The sequence below is a fragment of the Gymnoscopelus microlampas genome (genome assembly GCF_963454915.1).
Source record: "Gymnoscopelus microlampas genome assembly, chromosome: 5".
NCBI classification, from domain to species: domain Eukaryota; kingdom Metazoa; phylum Chordata; class Actinopteri; order Myctophiformes; family Myctophidae; genus Gymnoscopelus; species Gymnoscopelus microlampas.
Window position 1 is genome coordinate 24,512,754 of NC_139942.1, and position 20,798 is coordinate 24,533,551.

Here is a 20,798-nt window from a genome sequence, read left to right on the forward strand (position 1 = left end):
AAAATGTTTTCTTGCTTGCTCTTCAGCCATCACAATGTATAAGACCTACTGACTTGGCGAGTGTCCTGTTATAATGTGTCAACTATGTAAGGTTAAAAAAAGCTCATTGTCGGCTGCACTTTAATGATTGAAGCAATCCAGGAAGTGGGACTTCTAAAACAGGCTTCTGCTATGCTGTATACATCCTTTGACCCATTTCCAGTTTGGCTTGCTTTGTGAGTGGTGGTGTGTGCTTGTGTTTGAAGAGAAAAATAAAAAGTGTTTCTTGGGCTACAAGGTGCCAGGAACCCAACTAGTTAAATACATACCATATAACAGTACATCCTCACAGCCCCACAATGAAATCCTGAGTCTGGGACATATGAGTAATGTACTGTACATGTGAGTCAGAGTTTACTTTCAGGACTTTATTGATTCCCCATGCCAGACACCAAGCTGTTCATTGCAATGTTGCATTCATGGAAGCCATGTGGTATTTCATGCTCTTGAATGACGTGACATTAATGGTGAAATCTGTATTAATAAACGTGGCTTCATACGTGATGTTTATGGAAATGTTTGCTGTGTGGTGGCTTTGTTTCCTGTAGTTCCGAACACACACAAAGGCCTGCACACTCACACAGTGACACATAACTGGAACAGATAGGATTACAGAAACCTTACATAGTATAGTAAAATAGTAAACCTTACATGTCTGTCGCATGCCCTCTCAGCCAATCAGAACACCTGGATATACTTAATGTTTTTATATCATGCCAGCTGATGGATCTGTTTTCTTCCTTATCAACCATATATATATATATCCATGCATGGCGAAACATCACATAAGTATATATAAGTACCAGACATTTCCATAAAAGGCGATAAAGAAAAAGACTCAGACAGACTCAGAACACAGGCAGCCATGGATGTAGTGAGATATCTTATTCAGACAGAGAGAATGGAAGGTTACAGTATCAACAGGTGGTAACGCATCATCGGTCGTCGCCTCTCTCCCGTTAAACAGAGAAAGCACTGGACTTTAACAGCGTCCAGTAACAAACATATGACATCATTGAAGATACATCGAGCGTCCAGCCGTCGGAGGTGTAATCCTGCCATTGGTGGATAGTGATGATTACGTCGTCGTCAGATGAGGATGATGATGGTAGAGGATGAAGATGATGATGATGGTGTGACAGTTTATCTTTGAACAAACAGCGTCCACATGTCTCAAACAACACGTTGGCCTCGTCTCTGACCGGTCACTGGTCAGTGGTGACTTTGTGACACTGCGAGAAGGGTTATGCATTGGAGAAGAACACCGAGATATCGTGTTCTCAAAACAATAGATAACCACAGAAAGCCTGTAGCTAGTTTGACCTTGCATAGACAGAGACAGGAGAAATAGAGTACATGACAGAGTTTAGGCCAATATGACACCATTATATTAAGTTGACATTTAAAGCAGGTTTAGGACACTAGACAAATTATGATCAATCAAGATAACGAGATTCTAACTCTATCACCAGCAATTTCGTCATTTTAGGGGCAAGGCCACTTGGCTTTTGGTGTTGTATGTTGATAGAGCTGTTTTTCCTTATCACCCACACAAAGTACCAGACACTTTCATAAAGGCGAGAAAGTTGCCCTCATGGCCTCGTGTTGAGCTGCGATCCTGTGCATCTTTATCAAGCCGACCTTGCAGGGTCCAAGTATTTAGAATGGAACGGTACACTTCTGAATCCTGTATTTATTACATCTCTTTACACTTACGTGGAAAAACTTACGTGGAATGGTCTTAAAACTCAAGAAATACTTCCTGATTGCATGTAGGCATGGAGGCATCAAACATCTGTCTATCCAAGACATAAGTTGAAATCTGTAAGATAGATGGAAATCAAATTTATTGTTCGGCATGGCAGTAGGCCTACAGTTGACTGTAGTATGAAACAGAGTTTAAAACAGTTTGGAACAAGATATAAAATTAAAGTTTTAGCCCTGTATGTCACAATTAGCAGGTATTGTGACCTTATTATTGTCCAGGAATTGGATTAATGGGGTGGCTTACATTCTCGTTTAAAAACAAAAACAAAGCACATTAAACATTTAAATCAAATCATATTTAAATCAAATATTCATCAAACTCCCCATCTGACGACGACGTAATCATCACTCTCATCCAATCCAAGAAGTCCACCTTCGCCCGGAAACTCATCTATGTCACATCCTATGATGTCATTGTTTATGTTACCTAACTGATAACGAGCCATGTAAAAGTCCAGTCTTGTCGTTCTATGTGGAGAGAGACCCGAGTCCGACCGATGATGCGTTAACACCTGTGATACTGTAACCTTCCCATGTCTCTCATGTCTGACTAAAGATATAATATAATCGTTATAACCAATGGCTGCCTGTCTTCGAGTCTGCTTTTCTTTGTCGCCATTATGAAAGTGTTTTTTTTTAGTGTACAAATGCCAGGGCAGGAAGGCCATCACACAGAGAAAAGAAAATTAATATTTTTATTTAATTATAATTTTTTGTATTTACAAATGATCAATGTTTGTAGAGTGAAAGGTCCACACATGCTCAGTCCTGGACTAATCAGTCACTGGACTCGTTTGAAGATGGGCATGGGTAGTAAGGGGGAGTTAAGAATTCAGAAGACACTGGTGTCTAAAAAACATTGACAGGAAAGAGGCAGAGAGGAGAAATGGAACATCAGTTGGGGCAGTGTGGGGGCATCAAGGCCACTGTGGCCTTAAGCAGGGGAGGATTACCCAACGGGCCGACTGGGCCCAGGCCCAGGGGCCCCTGAGCTAGGGGGGCCCCTGAGCTTGAGATTTTTTTTATTTTATTTATGTTTAAAAAAATAAAATAAAAATGATATCGAACTGTTTGGTGCTACTAAATGTTTATGAATTGAATACCAAGGACCTCAATGGAAACAACTGTTACTGAGCTGTTTTTTACATTTCTGCCTAATAAAATATTCAATCAATCAATCCGCATGACCATCACTGTTATTAACTTTGCAGGGGCCCCTGCAAAGCCCTTATGTACACATATATATATATATATATATATATATATATATATATATATATATATATATATATATATATATATATATATATATATATATATATAGTTGACGCTTTGAAGCAGTGGTTTTCAACCTTTTGACCCCCCAAAATAATCATAATTTTGAACTGGGGACCCCCCCATCCACCTGACAAGCACTTGGAATGTAGGAGTTGAGGCATTACTTTTTGTTTGACTCGGTTCCACACATAAATGTTGTGAAAATAGCAGATCTACAAGCTCACCACGCCTCAGGTTGCAAGGCATTGTAAGCTTGTAGATCTGCTAAGTTCACAATTTTTGCTTCTTATGGTATTTGATGATTTGGCCAATGTTTGATCGTTTTTTATAGTATAGTTGGTTAGATACTTGTGATTCAGTAATGGTCTTTTCCCCCTTTTATTTAGGTATTAATAAGGTCTTAAAAGTCCTTGTCACTTCACTGTGATCTGGGGAACTCCCCAAAATCATGTCGGGTCCGGGTCCCGACCCACAGGTTGAGAACCACAAGCATGGCCATGACATATATGGGCATGGCTTCCTGCTCTGAAACCCTCTCTGCACATCTCAACCAATCAAAGCGACTTTGTGACGCGTAAACCAAGGAAGCTATTGAAAACACCGCGGTGGCTTGAAAAACAGGATAACTGATACAGGCTTCTAAATAACCAAATTAAACCGTTAATTAAAAACGGCTAGATTAGGGTACATCTAGTGTCATTAGCAACACAAAGGAATATAAGGCAACGCTTGGCACAAGGTAAGACATGGCTTTTTTTTAACTGTGCACTGCCTTTTATTATGTTGTTAATAGAAGTGGCTTAAACGTATTTGTGGGTGAATTTGGTTAAATATGTGCTGTTGGCTTTAATAGCCTGTAGATCCTGTGTAGTGGAAATACTGTGACAGTCAGTTGACAGGCTGGAAGAGTGTGTTGATACTGTTGTCCCCAGATTGCTTGTTTTATTGTTGTTTGAGTTATAGTTAAAACATGCATTATATTAGCCTATCTGCCGCCGTGCAGAGACGTTTTTAACCGGAAAAAAAACTATTAATTTCCCTTAATAACCGCATTTTAACCGCAAAATTTCGCGCGCGCGCGTGCACGCACGGAAGGGGGGGGGGGGGGGCTTTTGGGGTGCAATACGTTAGTCCGACAGCACATAGTCGGAGAAAAGGTCTGTCGGATTAACGCATGCCTCCCGGGCTTTTGTGTGTCTCGGCCCAGGGGCCGTTTCCTCCTAATCCGCCTATGGCCTTAAATCATAATATAAACATTTATGAGGAGCAGAAGGCCAAACTGAGAGGCAATGGTGGCCATGGACTTCATGGCCTCCGTGAAATTCCTGCCTTGGTGGCAGCACTTTATAGTATTTGACTGACAGACAGTTGGTGAGAGAGGTCATCAAAAGCCACCTGTATAGGGCTATGGTATAGGGCATAGCAGTGGCCGCCATTTTCTGGTTCCACTCCAAAATAGTCAATGCATTTTCCCATTGACATTTCCAAAAAATATCTATAAATTATTTGAAGCCTAGAATCACGCCATCAAGGGTCCTGGTGAATCATGACCATAAAACGTTTGATTCTGTAAAAAAAACGTTTTTGAAAACGGCAAAACAAAGGGTATTTATTAAATACAGTATATCATATAATTAAATATAAAATAAATACAAAATCACAGAAAAAAATGTGTTATGGTCATGATTCACCAGGACCCTGGATGGCTTGATTCTATGAATTGATATTATTATTATTATTAATATTTTTGGAAATGTTAATGGTAAAAATGAATTGACCATTTTGGAGTGGAACCAGAAAATGGCCGCCACTGCTATGCCCTATAGACGGATTTCCGCGCGACGTCATCACAGAGCAGAATGCGCAATCTGCGCATGCTCGGGGGAAACGAATTGTTGCACCGTTCACTCTGTTGTTGTGTTCGGGAGTTAGATAGCCATAATTCTGCTATTATAGGCATAATAGGCATAATGCTGCTATTATATACAAACAGATCCAACTTCCGACAAATCATTTTTATTGAGTAAACAAGGTATTACAAACTGCATAATTTAATCTACTTTCATTAAACCCGGTGAAGATCATTTCTTTTATGAATGGACATTTGACCAGAGCTGCTGCGGGTAATGGCGCCCTCTATAGGCTTACCCCTCCTCTGCGCGGTCATATCCTCTCATGTTTACTAACAGGAAACCCGTCTATAGAAGCAGCAAACCTGGACCAGGAGCAGTTGCCCAATAGCCTGGCACCAGCCCCTGAATCACTAGCCTCGCATTCAGGGTCTGGTGACGCTGTAGAAAGGCAGGGTTTTCTCATTTGAAAATCTAACCGGCGGCCTGGCCCAATACGGATTATGCACACACGTCCACGTGCGTGCACGCTAGAACACGTCCTCCATCGAGTCATGAGCCACAGCCAGGCCCAAGTACCTGTGGTATCTGAAACCACAGACTTCACTATATTTGGTAAAAGTTCTACTGCACTTTTAGTTGCCAACAACGCCACATTGTAGTTAGTTTGATGTTCCATAGGTGTGTATGAATGGTTGAAGAATGGATTGAGGCATCACTCCAGTCAGTGAGGTTACTTGCTTCCGATTTATTTCATAGTGCAAACAGAGTACAAACAGCCTTCATATGGAGACTCAGCTCCAACCAACAGCCTCCCGGCCTTGGAGTAGCACACACAAATAGTTACACTTCATCCCCTCTATATAGCAGTGACCACATTGAGATCTAAAGAAGGTAGGCGGATCTTGTATGGGTACCTTGAAAGGTGGGACCCCACCTCCTGGCCCACTACATTTGCAACTGTATGGGCCAGGAAGGGAAGGGTGATGACAAATGCCTAGACCTTCTGTCTCCCCAATTGGGAATGCTAATTGTAACCCCCACCCGGCTCGGGCCAACAGTCATCTCTGAATACACTCTTCTTTCTGTACTTGTTAAGTGAAATCATCTAACAACTGTATGTTATATGAAATATACAACATACCCAAATGGCTACTTTGCATAACAGGTTTACAAGTGAGTCTGTAAATGCCTCACTCTATCCGCATAGGCTGCCGCTACATGGCAAGCAACACAGCATTTTGGCTTCAGTAGTCGCTGTTGCCAGTATCCTATCTGTACACAACAATGCCTCAGCCACCGTCGAAGAAGAGAAAGACGCTCGTTCAAAGCAAACTTTTAGTTTCAGCTCCTATAGCCTAACTCAAGGCATTCCTTTTTGGTTTAAAAAGACTACAACTAAGCTAAAAACTAAGCTAAAACCATTTCCTATGCAAACATGTTTCCTACTTTAAGGCAAAATAAAATGTGCCCGATGTGCGCGTGCCGTGTGCACACGTGTGCGTGACATCATTAAAATACCGTTTCGCTGAAAATAAAATCACCAATACACCTGCAAGGCTGTGAGCTTGTAGATCTGCTATTTGAAATGGGGCTCTCAAGTGGATTTATAATATACTTTTTTCCCCCTTCCTAGAAATGTAGTGGAGCCAAAAAAGTACAATATTTCTCTTTAAAATGTAGTGGAGTGAAAGTCATAAGTAGGCATATCCAAAACTACAAATACTCAAGTAAAGTACAGGTCCATCACTGCCCTTTTGAAGCTACAGGGACCACCAGCCACCCTGAGGATATGCGTTCACTGCTAACTATCCAATCCTTATGCAACCCACTTGTGTAAGTCAATAAAACATTTTAGCAGGTCCGTGTTGGTGCTGCCAGCTTAATTGTGACGGTGGCCAGGTTGTCACATGTGACTTGCCACTTCTTTCTAGAATGCTGGCACTCTTTACTCTTTCTCAATAAATAAATAAATAACAATACACATTAAACTCACAATAATAAAATATCAGTTGCACAATAAAGTGCGGGGTGCGTAATTACTGTGAGAATAATAATGATTGTCAAATACTGCAAGACTACGCCACCCTTTTGTTTAAGAGGTAGGGTCCTCTGTAACACTTTCTTAGGCTATTCACAGGTTCGAGTTTACCCAGGTAAGTATAACACTTTTGAATGAGAACAACACTTTATAAAATATCCCTCGGAGAAAACTGGACGGAAACAGGTTTGTATAAAAAGGTAATTAATTTTATTGTTGATGTTATTTTGATTGATCATAATTTGTCTAGTGCCCTTAACCTGCTTTAAATGTCAAATTAATATAATAGCTGCTCATATTGGCTTAAACTCTGTCATGTACTATTCTGCTATTTCTCTGTCTATGCAAGGTCAAAGTAGTTACAGGCCTGTTCTGTGGCTATCAGTTGTTTTGAGAACACTGTATCTCGATGTTCTCCTCTGCTAACAATTCCTTCAGCGCCACTGAAGTCATCACTGACCAGTGACAGGTCAGACCCGAGGTCAACGTGTTATTCGAGACATGTGGACGCTGTTTGTTCAAAGATAAACTATCACATCATCTTCATCATCTACCATCATCATCCTCATCTGACGACGACGTAATCATCACTATCCACCAATAGCAGGAGGACACCTCTAACGGCTGGACGCTTGATGTATCTTCAATGATGTCATATGTTTATGTTACTGGACGCTGTTAAAGTCCAGTGCTTTCTCTGTTTAACGGCGGAGAGAGAGGCGACGACCGATGATGCGTGAACCTGCTGATACTGTAACCTTCCATTACTCTCTCTCTCTGAATAATAGACTTTCATTACATCCAATGGCTGCCTGTGTCCTGAGTCTGTTTTTTTCTTGTCGCCTTTGATGAAAGTTACCGGTACTTATATACATACTGATGTGATGTTTCTGCCATGCATAAGTATCTATACATATGGTTGATAAGGAAAAATAACAGCTCTATCAATTGGTCCAAATCGATGCCGGATATGGTTGAAACAGGGTGGACGAGGGGAACTGAGCTATTGACCGGAACTGTACGGTCAGACTCTCTTCCCCTGGCTTCCCCTGTTTTAATACGTATCAAACGAACCAGCCTTGGGTGTAACGATGTATCACTTCTATTCAGATGAAGGTTATCTTTGAACAGTATCACATTTTTTATTTTATTTATTTTGTTTTGGACCTGGACGCGATCGCTGGACCTTTGGACTTGCCCTTTGACTCTCCACATGTCTCAAATTCCACATGGTCCAGCCATCGGAGTCAAGATCCCCGAACCATTGATTCGGTATGTATATATTTTTATTTTATTTTACCATGGTCCAGTGATTGGGATCTCCACGTAACTTCTCCCTGTGAACCTTGATCTGATGAGTATACCTTTTATTTTATTTTATTGTCTTTACCGAACGATTTGTCTCATAAATTATCAGCCTGTTTTTAAATTACTGTTTAACACAGCTCCGCCAGGGAGTCAGTCAAGTCAAAATGTTTTATCACCTGGGAGGACATTCCCTGAATGTCTCATAAATTATCCTCTTATTTAGAATACAGTGGTCTTTATTTATGTTGTTTTATTTTCTGGCTTGTCCATTGTATATATTGATCACCACCAGACACATCCATCCTCAACGTTTTTTTACACTGATGTTTGGCTATCAGCTGTTACTTACAGTTATTTGTCTTTATTTATATATATATTTATGTAAATGCATCTAGAAATAACCCACAATCCAAACTTGGGTGTTTCGATGTATTCGTGACCATATATATAAACATATGGATTAATTTTTTTGTACCTCGAATTACCACTTTATCACGTCATTGGTGTTCGGTTCGATTAGATTTATCTAATAATAGTTTTACACTAGGTGGGAGGGGGTTGTCTGTGTGGTGCCTACATGAATATATACTATTTCAGGTTTGTCATAATGTACTCATTTTTCCTTCTATACTGATATTTGACCTAAGATTAACCCCTGCCACCCCTTTACACACTGCCTATCGGCTGTATGTGGGTTAATGTTCTAGTCTACTGTTCTAGCCTTAGATAGACAGGCATAAAACGTCCGCCTTATCGGGTCTCAAATCAGCTGTTCAAGGGTACTTCAGTGTTGCTCTTCCCCTGGCCTCATATTACCTGTTAGCTACAGGTAACACATTTGTATGCAGTTGTATTTCTATGTTAGTACCACCCATCGGCCCCAGTCCGCGAGTACAAAACATTAATAGGCAGCTGCATACTCCCGTACGGCATTGCCAGGTTGCCTCCCTTGTAATTCAGAAACTTCTGCATCGGCCCGAGTCCGTTTGAAGTTTGTGTTTTACTTACTTTGTCAGTACATTTTTTTGTTTGTTTGTTTTGTCTTATATGGTTTGTTAAATATATATATATTTTTTCTCTGATTTCTTCTGTCACCAGTCAAAGTTATATATATTGAACACAGACCGGTTTTATTTTGACCACTGTAGGTTAAATCATCCATCCATTTAATATGTTGAGCTTTAAACAATAAGTTTTAAATGCCTTAATAATACATTTTATATTCCTTTGAACCAGTGAATATATTTTGCCTTAATTCTAAGTTTGAAAATTCCAAGTTTTAAATTCTTTTAAATATTTTTAATATAATTTAAACTAATAAGTAGCCTAATACTGAACCCAGTCAGTAAAATATTTCTCATTCCAAATTTAGTTTGTCGCTGAAATATGTATGTTCGGTATGTCTGTGTGTATTAATGAACGATTGTTTTTTTGTTCTCTCTATCTCTCTCTCTCTCTCTGTGTGGATCCGCCAGTGTGTGAGTGCAAGGGAGTGGGAGAGCGTAAGGTGAAAGTTCTCTGTTTATCTTTCTCTCTTTTCTGTGTGTGAGCGATTCAGCTATGCAGGCATGCGTGAATGTTTGAATGCGTGTCTGTCTCGCTCGTTCTCTAACAATTTTAGTCCAAATTTCAGTCATTTTCCAGTCAGTTAAAATTAGTTTGCCACTCTGGTCTCTAAAACTATATTACCCATAATTCCTTACAGGAAGTGTTAGTTCTCGTAATCCTAACTGCCACGTTGCTTAGCAACGATTGCCCCTACAGCCTCCATTGTTCAACTTCATTCAACCCATCTCAGTTAAATTAACCCTAATACGATTCAATATGTTCTAATATCAATATTGGAAAAAAATTAACTATAATATTAAGTTTATTATAAAGTCATTTTGAATTATTTTAAAAAGTTTTGAAAATATTTTATCATTTTAACTTAAGATTTTTTTGAGCTGGTAGATCTGCTCTTTTTGAAAAAAAAAATAATTTCGATCTATTTTGGTGTACTTTACCTAACTCTAATATACTCTTCAGAACAAAGATGTTTATTCCTTATTTTTCATTGTTATATTTTAATTTTAAATATTTTAATTATAACTTTTAAAAAAAAATGTTTGAATTTTTTTTTTTTTTTTCATTTTTTTCTCTTGATTTTCAGTTTGATTTATTTTCTTTCTCATCAACAAATTCATCCTCTGACACACACTATATTACAGATATATGGGTGTCAAATAGAGGGGAGTTTGATGAATATTTGATTTAAATATGATTTGATTTAAATGTTTAATATGCTTTGTTTGTCTTTGTTTCATTTTAGAACGAGAATGTAAGCCAATTCCTGGACAACAATAATGTCACAATACCTGCTAATTGTGACATACAGGGCTAAAACTTTAATTTTATTCCAAACTGTTTTAAACTCTGTTTCATACTATAGTCAACTGTAGGTCTCATGCCAAACAGTAAATTTGATTTCCATCTATCTTACAGATTTCAACCAATGTCTTGGATAGATGTTTGATGCCCCCATGCCTACATGATGCAATCGGAAAGTATTTCTTGAGTTTTAAGACCATTCCACGTGAGTTTTTCCCTAAATAAAGTGTAAAGTGATGTAATAAATACAGGTATCAGGAGTGTATTGTTCCATTTTTCAAATACTTGGACCTACAGGTCAACTTGTTAAATAAAGCACTGGACCGCAGCTTCACAACGAGGAGGGTAACTTTTCTATTCCTGGACATGCACAGAATCGGATCGGACACGTAGGTGTCTTGTCAGATTTCAATTTGAAATTGTCAGACTGGTCAGTTGTCTCTCACTCTATCTCTAAGCTGCCAATGTCATTAACGGTGCTGAAAATTGATTAATCTAAACATGTTTTGAAAAGGTTTGTTTGGGACAGTACATTAGCTGAGATTTTTTTTGAATTATAATAAAGTTATTTGCAAATTGCAAGGGAAAACTTGTGTGGTGTCTTAAAATGTCATGAAATATAACCATGTTTTGCTTCCTAATTGAATAAAATAACCATTATATACAGTCCTTTTGAAGTACAATTTTGAATTAATATCTGAATAAATTATACAGTCCTTTTGAAGAAGTAAAAATGTGTATGTTATCTGAATAACTAACCATTTATTTTTGCCCCTAAGTCATTTGAAATCTCTGTGTCCTTACCTAGTCACTGTAAGGTTTGTCTGTGTCTGATTTGGTTTGAATAATGTCACAAGGTACAAGACTTGATCAGCTTGCCCTTTGACCCTATCCAAATCATGATAAGATGTAGGCTTGATGGAGTTATTTTGATTGATCATAATTTGTCTAGTGCCCTTAACCTGCTTTAAATGTCAAATTAATATAATAGCTGCTCATATTGGCTTAAACTCTGTCATGTACTATTCTGCTATTTCTCTGTCTATGCAAGGTCAAAGTAGTTACAGGCCTGTTCTGTGGCTATCAGTTGTTTTGAGAACACTGTATCTCGATGTTCTCCTCTGCTAACAATTCCTTCAGCGCCACTGAAGTCATCACTGACCAGTGACAGGTCAGACCCGAGGTCAACGTGTTATTCGAGACATGTGGACGCTGTTTGTTCAAAGATAAACTATCACACCATCTTCATCATCTTCATCATCTACCATCATCATCCTCATCTGACGACGACGTAATCATCACTATCCACCAATAGCAGGAGGACACCTCTAACGGCTGGACGCTTGATGTATCTTCAATGATGTCATATGTTTATGTTACTGGACGCTGTTAAAGTCCAGTGCTTTCTCTGTTTAACGGCGGAGAGAGGCGACGACCGATGATGCGTGAACCTGCTGATACTGTAACCTTCCATTACTCTCCCTCTCTGAATAATAGACTTTCATTACATCCAATGGCTGCCTGTGTCCTGAGTCTGGTTTTTCCTTGTCGCCTTTGATGAAAGTTACCGGTACTTTATATACATACTGATGTGATGTTTCTGCCATGCATAAGTATCTATACATATGGTTGATAAGGAAAAATAACAGCTCTATCAATTGTCCTAATACAACGGCATCTATAAGCCATAAAACAATGAAACACATAAACAAAATATAACACTAAACACTAAAACCCTCAACCTCCTATGGCGCCCGCTAACTAACTAAAATACACAATCACAGGAACTCAACAACAAGGCTTAAAACACAGGGCTTGTGCAAATTTAGCAAATAAATATAAATCTAGCATAAAGTGCCTACTTCTACTGAACCAGTAAAGTGACAGGTGCTGATTTAAAGTGATACTCATCACGGTTTGAATGCAAAAGGTGGGGAATGTCCTTATATGGGTGCAATGGATCGGGGGTTTAGGCCAGGAATCTCTGCCTCTTCAGTTCTTCGTATGCGCTGCCTGCAATTATAGAAACTAGAACCAGTTCATCTGTTCAATGTAACTTCACATGGGAGGTTTAGGACCGTGGTTTTATAAAGGTAACGTTGCATAGGAAGGTACTTACACGCACGCCAGACTTAACGTCTGGCTATGAGTGTGTAGAGCGCGCAACGTTATCGCCACTGGCCGTCTCCTCTGCTCCTTGGTTCGGTTCGTCTCCTTTTCCTCCCCGTCGCTCTCGTCTACCGCTGCGGCTTCTTGTCACTGGAAGCGGGCACGTCTCAGCTCACCGTCCGCTGCTTGTGGCTTGGTGCGTCTCGCTGTATCCTTGTTCTCCACCTTTGCTCCGTGGCTCTCCTATACCTGTGCACAACCTGCTCCCTCGGCTGTCACCTTCACACTGCCCTGTGTGCCTGTCTCTCTGCTGTCCAAATGCCCGCGCCCACTTTTGAACAGTGTGGACCACACCCTATCCTACTCCCATTCGCTCTGCCAACAGCGTGACCTGGGGACATTGGCTGGCTGGAGTCACACGGTCAAAGTCATGCAGCCTATCATGGGGTTCATTGTCAAGTGTCTCAGGGACTGAGGGGAAATATATTGCCAGGTTAAAACGTTCAGTGAGAGATTACATAGGATACATTTAAGATGATGGTTATTTTCAGTGCATTATACAGGTTTTTACGCATCAATAAAATAGTACAAAATTTATTTTCATCACTGGTTTTTGACCCTGTCACATCATGCTCCGTCATGCGATAGCATAATAGTAGATCTATAAGCTCACATGGCGTCGAATCCACGACACGTTGTGAACTTGTAGATCTGCTGTTTGCGGAGCAATACACCATCATACAACAAAGTATAAATCAGGCTTTTCAGTACTTTGGCAGTCAATATTGTGTGCATGGGTGAGCCAGCCACTCTTGCACATAGCATCATGCAGCTGGCTCCTATTAGGAAGACAACACAAGTCCTCCAACATAACCAAATCTATTGATATTGAATACCGTCACTGTCTGGAGACCTGGGTGGAAACCTTGTATGTCCAGAACAGTCACTTTTCAGGGAATGGAAGGAAGAACCTGTGTTTGTTTCTATGTCGTTATTATTTACTCACCAAGCCATTGTTAAGACCTTTCATTGGTTCAATATTTATAAAAACCCACGGACACACTTTTAGATAGCATGTTATTATTTACCTGATGTCCTAGAGTTTCTATAGTTTCAATGTACAGATAGCATATTGTTTAGAGTGATGCTAGGTTCTTGGTTTACCTGTGATCCTAGTTTATTGAGGCACCTCTGCATTTGTATGTGTTTACCTTGCTTATTATAAGTCGCTCTGGATAGAGAGCGTCTTCTAAATTGTACTTTCAACATTTTTCAAAAGTAGCAAAAATAGCCGATCTGCTATTTTTGCTACTTTTGTGTGACACTGTTGCACAAAAAAGTAGGGCTTTAATGTACCCCCCAAAAATATGGAAATATGGAGACATGAGGTTTCTGCCCGAAGCGACGATATTCATATTGAATATTTAAATCTATTCATATTGAATAAGCCTATAGCGCTATCCGCTATGATACGTTATACATTTTTTGGTCAATTCAGTCATGGTTATGTATTATGTTTGCCACAGAGTTCGGTGTTGTTCAATAATTAAACGGCATGTCCTTTGATGGTTCATCAGTGTGTGGGCCTCTGTATGGGCCTCTGGTCTCGCCTTGGCTCCCGCAGTGAGGAGCGAGGCAGAAAGCTGAAGCGTTCTAACTCACTCATCCAGGAGATGGGGAGCCGCCCTGCTTGGAGCTGACATACTGCCTTCAGGTGCAGAATGTGCTAATTGGGAGAGGAAGTCGGCGTTGTTCAAGGAACAGTCAGCGAGATACTGTGTCTGCGACACGGAGCAGTGATTGCACACTGGCATGGAGGCATGCGACAGGCGGAAACTACGTGTGTCTCCAAAGGGTCTAAATTAAATTACATTTAAGCAGATAGCATATCACATTCAGTTGGTCTTTTTAATTAATTTTTTTGCAGGGTATTGTCCTTTCTCCTGGGATTCTGACTAGAAGATAGGAAATAGAAACTCAAGGCCCATTAAACCGTGAGGGCAAAAGATCCAGCAAGCATTGAAATCATTTAAGCAGTAACTGAATTAATCTTTGCTATTTTATTTCAACCACCCCATCACATTCACTCCTGACATTGTAACTTTTTCCATTGTTGGATATAGTTCATTACTAGGCAAGTAAAGGCAAGACCCTGTCAATGGGAAAAAATACATTTCTCACTGGAAGGCTTGGCTGACGGTAAGGCAGAAGAAAAGTCATGGGGTCATGCTAAAAATGTTTGCTTTATTTCAGCAGCTCCCGAACGGCATTTTGGGGCAGTGACTTGTAATACTTTATTGCAGTTTTTCTTTCCTTTTTGGCCAGGCGTTTGGTGCTCCCACGAATTTTGCCTGTGTATTAGCCGGGCCTGGCCTTCCTCAACATGATTATGCATGTGCCGAAACACGTACGTGGTTTGCCCGTGCCTCTATATCTGTGAATAATACCTGAAGGACATTTCCGTGAATGCTGGCAGTAGGGATGGGAAATGACTCATATTTTGCGAGTCGACGTGTCGAGGGCATTTGTGTCTATCGTTTTTTTGTTTTTTTTTTACTACGCAGCAATTAAGAGGAGAGCCAAACTGAGCTTTCCTTTAAGCACCACAACTGCTGCAGCTGCAACCATCATGTTTAGAATTAGCATGAAAGCCCTAATGATAATAAAAAATGAGACTTTATTATGTAAACATGTGTTTATTAAACACAGAACACTTGTTTAATCCGTAGGCTACAGCAGCCTAACTAACGAGGCTGACGTTTGACAAATTAGAATAATGTTAGACTGAGCTCTCCCTCCCGATGCCAAATAATAATAGTAACAGTAATAGTACTAGTCCTAACTACAATAAAAGTAACACAACACGTTCAACAATATGTAGTTATATGGCCTCATGGCCTGGATATAAACTTTTGTAACATCTTATGGAACATTCCGCTAACCTCAACGAAGTGTGCTCGCTCCAAAACACAGGCACCCCGGATGAAATCCGGCGACCATGTGAACGGTCGCCACCAGGTACTCCTACACATAACCTCAGTAAAAAATGGGGGCGAGTGTGTTTTGGGGTGATCGTTCCGGTTACCTCAGCGTATGTTCTCTCTCTCGTCGCACTGTCATTGTTTGTTGACAGGGCACGGTGTATTCTGGAAATGCCATCAGCTCACGGAAGCCTTTCCTCTCGACAACGCTCATAGGCATAATATCTTCGGCTATCATCTTGGCTGTCAAATCAGTCATCTTTTCTGCCCGCCGGTCATCACAATGGTGAGGTTTCACGGTGAAGTCTGCCATTCTGTTTTGCTTAAATAATAAAACACAAGATAACATCAATGAAATCAACTTGTACATTTTCACATCTGTAAGCCTTTAACATAACTAGCATACAGCCTGCCCACTAGGTCAATCCCCTCAATTAAATGCCACCTAAGCCGTAAAGCTTAATGGCCGCAGGTAGGAATGACCTCCTGTGCCTCTCAGTGGTACATTTTGGCATAACGAGTCACGAAACGTGCTCCTTCTGTTGACCAGTTCATCATAGAAAGGGTGGGAGACATACATATGTCCATTGCTTGGACAGCATCATCATCCTCCTCAGACGCTATAGTGTCAGGGAGCCCAGCTCCACCCCCACAATGTCTCTGGACTTCAGGTGTCACCACCATGCCAGCTTGTGGTGGACATCTACTCAAAATTTGATTTTTGCAACCGACATAACAAATAAGTGCCAGAAACCATAAGCAGAGAATGGGGATGGCTAATAGGCTATTTGACAAAGTCCCAAAGTCCGGCGATTTTTTTAGGGGGGGCATGGGGGGCACTTGCTGGACACATTTTTTGTTTTGAATATATATGTTTTATATTTAAAAAATATATATATATGTCTCATATGTGTCTTAAGGACCACATGGTCAACGTTATGATGTAATTAACAGAAATTAAAGCACTGACTGTAAACGTGCACAGCTAATGATGCAAAGACAGTCGAACACTGACTACTAAAGTTACCTGTCTGCCCTCCCCACCCACCATCTCGGTGTGTTCTATCCTCTGAGCTGGAAAGACTGGTGATGCGAGGTTAATCTCTCCCTCTCCCCCCTCCTCTCTCTCTCGCTCTCTCTCTCGCTCTCTCTCTCTCGACCTCAAAGAGCAACCAAAGCAGTCGTGCTGAATTCCATAGTCGAACTTGAGCAGCAGCGACGATGATAATACATATCAGTGGTGCCTGTTTAATTAAAAGTGACTGTGTCCCCCTATGATTCACTCCGGTCTCATTGTGGGGAATGCGCAAATCGTTGCATAGCTATTCGACACAAGTGACAAGTCAACAGACATCCACAAATTCACAACCAACCGCCTATTCAGATGTGTGTTTTGGGAGGCGACAGACTTTATCCAGAGAGCTGTTTACAATTGTCTTCTAACAACAACACATAACCCTAACCCTAACACAAGTGCTTATTGTATAGTTCATTAAACATGGACAACATTATTTTGTACACTAATCTAGTCTGGAGATGTCTATAGCAGACTTCCACCTAATTAACTTGGGGTCAGGTAATTATCCTCTAGTGTCAAATCCATTTCGCATTTAATGGCAGACAACTCGCATTTACTAAAATATCTACATTTTGAGATTAAGACAGACTTCATTCTCTCTGCTTCCTCCAGTGAGCACATATGGGGCACACAATTGTCAGGTGCTTTGATGTGGGTGCGGGACATATTTTATTTACATTATAATGCAAGAAATGTAAATATTTGTCATAATTTCTTTCTCAAAATCCCAAAAGTGCCGCAGACATAGACAAGTCTTGCCACAGACACGTCTGTCCATGTACAGTATGGACATGTTGGTGACCCCACCTTGGCAGAGGTAACTACAGTCAGTCTCTATCGAACTGCACAAACTTTATTAAGAGAAACCTCTCTAGAGGAACGTGTTATTTTCAGAATCAGAAACATTAGCCTACTATGAATGCACAGGAAGGTAACTTGGTGCAGTTACAGAACAACACTGTCATAAAAACGAGAAGAATGCAGAGAAGAACAATTGGTATATATGGACAGGGGACAGCAAGGCCAAACAAATGTAAGCTATTATGAACTAAAAATAAAGACCGATTTTTCACAGTGGATGTGTCTTTCAAGGTGGGTGTTGTGCAAAAGCTACAGTTTGGAAATATACAATAGGGGGTTTAACCCAGGGTTGCATTGCTCATGAGACGGCCTTGCACGCCGTGCAGGAACCTATTTGACCAGGAGCACGCGCAGGCACGCACATAGATTTAAAACAACTTTAAATTCCCACCTCAACAAAGTTTACAAAGGCTCCCAACTCACACCAGGTGGATTAACATAGGAATGAGCTTAGATGCATATCAAATGTCCATTGTGTGACCTGTTGTAGGTGTTAAGCGACATCCGCGTCATTATAAAATAGAGTGCAACCACGTTCCAATTCAGCATTGCAACACTGGTTTAACCTTAAACCCTATGCACTTTGTTGACCGGAGTCCCCCAGGGCTCTATACTAGCCCCCCTCCTATTTTGCTTGTGCATGAAATATCTTCTAGATCTACAGCACAAGCTCACAACACGCCCTCCACCACCCCAGCTACCACATGTTTTAGATTTGCATTTATATATATCGGGGATTCTCAAGCCGTCCTATTTGGAAGGGGAGATGTAGTGTGCTCCCTCGGAGTAAAGTAAATAAAAGCAGATCCATTCATTGCTAAACAAAATAAAGACGTAGCTCAATTTTGTATTAATCGAAACCCTTTTAATTCAATTGGTGAGTCGACTTGACTGAACTGTGTAGTTGCATATGTAGTGGAACGCAGTGAGCTGGGATTGAACCCGAGGCTCCCACTCGCCAGTCCGACGTGTTACCAGTCATGCCAATAGGGCTCAGCCCGATTGGCAGGTCTGTTGCACGCCGGTTCTTTGCTAATTTGACTGTGGGGGCTACAATCACCCCCCCGATCTTTGGAGCGCGTCCTCACGCTTCACACTTCATGCCGCGGACCACCGTACACGACGTCCCTCATGTCCCTCACGCGAGAATATTACGCTCCTCGTCCTGCCGACTACGCCAGATTGTAGTGGAACGCAGTGAGCTGGGATTGTACCCGAGGCTCCCACTCGCCAGTCCGACGTGTTACCAGTCATGCCAATAGGGCTGAGCCCGATTGGCAGGTCTGTTGCACGCCGGTTCTTGGCTAATTTGACTGTGGGGGCTACACATAGCAACACACACGATGATGACATTACAAAACACAGCACATCATATAGCCTTAAAAACAATAATACAAGTCCCAAGCGATATCTCAACAAAATACAATAATACATTTGATTTATTCATAACACACCAATCATATTCCTAATCGATTCACAAGTGCTATACGCTGACAAGCACAAAAGATTTCGGACCATGATTTGTGGAAAGTTGCAGAAACCTGTTCCTCCCACCAGAAAGCAGCAGTTAACATTTGCTGCTCTAGCACATACAGAACATCTAGCTACTTCCTGTAGTGCATTCCCCTTTCCTAAAATGTATTTATTTATTTGTACACTGAAAACTGTCCATGTGAGCATTTCCCTGCTTCAGTAAGTACAGCCGTAATCTAGCTACAACTGAATGCCAATGCTCGTAAAGTTAAATGATTAATGTCCTGGTGAAAACATAAGGAAGTTGATGAACGAGAAGAGATGGTTACATTTTCACTTTCTGTCCCACTAGCTCCCAGAGTCAAGACACTGAATTGGCATGGTTTACATTCTACTATGTAAGAGTGCAGTGTTTTGAGGAGGTTGTGTCACAGACGAAGAACTCCATTCACTCAGGTTGGTTCTTTGAGTCTGCATGACAAAAGTTCAAGTTAGTTTTCATTAGCCTGGCTCCTGTGGTCCGAGACTATATTTCTCATTTGGATCTTGAGCTTAAAGAGGTGGTGCCATGGTTTTGCACTTTTTCTGTTTTTCATGTGTCTATGAGGTTGATAGAACTTCATTAAGTCCCTGGTGGTGGTTTTATGGTGTTTTATGTCTTCTTTGACTATTTTGAGTTTCTACCTGGAGGCTGAAACCTTGAGGGTCAAACGTGCCAATAAAGAAACAGCGCTTTAGTGACATAGTAAATACATACCCTCCCCCTCATTATCATAACACAGCAGGTGTGGGCATGAGGAGGAGGAGGGACTAGGACAGGTGGGTGGTGCTAAGGTGGTGGAGGAGGTGCTAAGGTGAGACAGGTATACTTAATGAACTGGAGGCGTGTCCACATAAAAACATAATTTTAACAATTTCTGTACACTTTTTTGAAAAAAAATCTTCCTCCTAGTATAACCATAATACCTGATGATTATGTTTTGGGGGGGGGGGGGGGGGGGGGAATCACTGAAAATCACGGCACCCCGTCTTTAAGAAGCCCAGATTTTAAAGTACGCTGAGACCTCATTTAAAGCACTTCTTCCTATTTGGGTAGTGATCAGTCTTGCATGGCCCAGTGGGACCAATTGCATTGACCTAAATGCAATTGTATTGTATTTGAATTGTATTTGAATAATTAATGGGAAACTAATGTGCAGTCTGTGCACACGCTGGAGCGTGTGATTGAAGAAATAATACTGATACATTAATTGTTCTGCCCAGCCAAAGGCGTGGCAGAGACTCTCCCATGTCCGTCCGATGTGTCCGTCCGTCATTCTGTCTGTGGACAGCTCTGCCCTGCCAAGGCAGAGTGCAGTAACTACGAAAACAAAAATCACTGAAAAATGGGTTTAAAAGTGATTCAACTGGTCAGCCAAATGGGATATTGGCATATAAGTGATATTACACTAATTGTACATCTGTTCTTGAGGTAATTGTTTATCCCCCAACATCACAAAGGCTAATTTGACCTTTGGGCAACCCAAATAAGTCGGTGTGTCCAAAAACGTAGTTACTGCTCTTTGGCTTGGCAGGGCAGAATAATCTCCGGCACCGTTGGACCATTGACGTGAAACTGTGAACCCAACTCCCTGGAGGCAAGA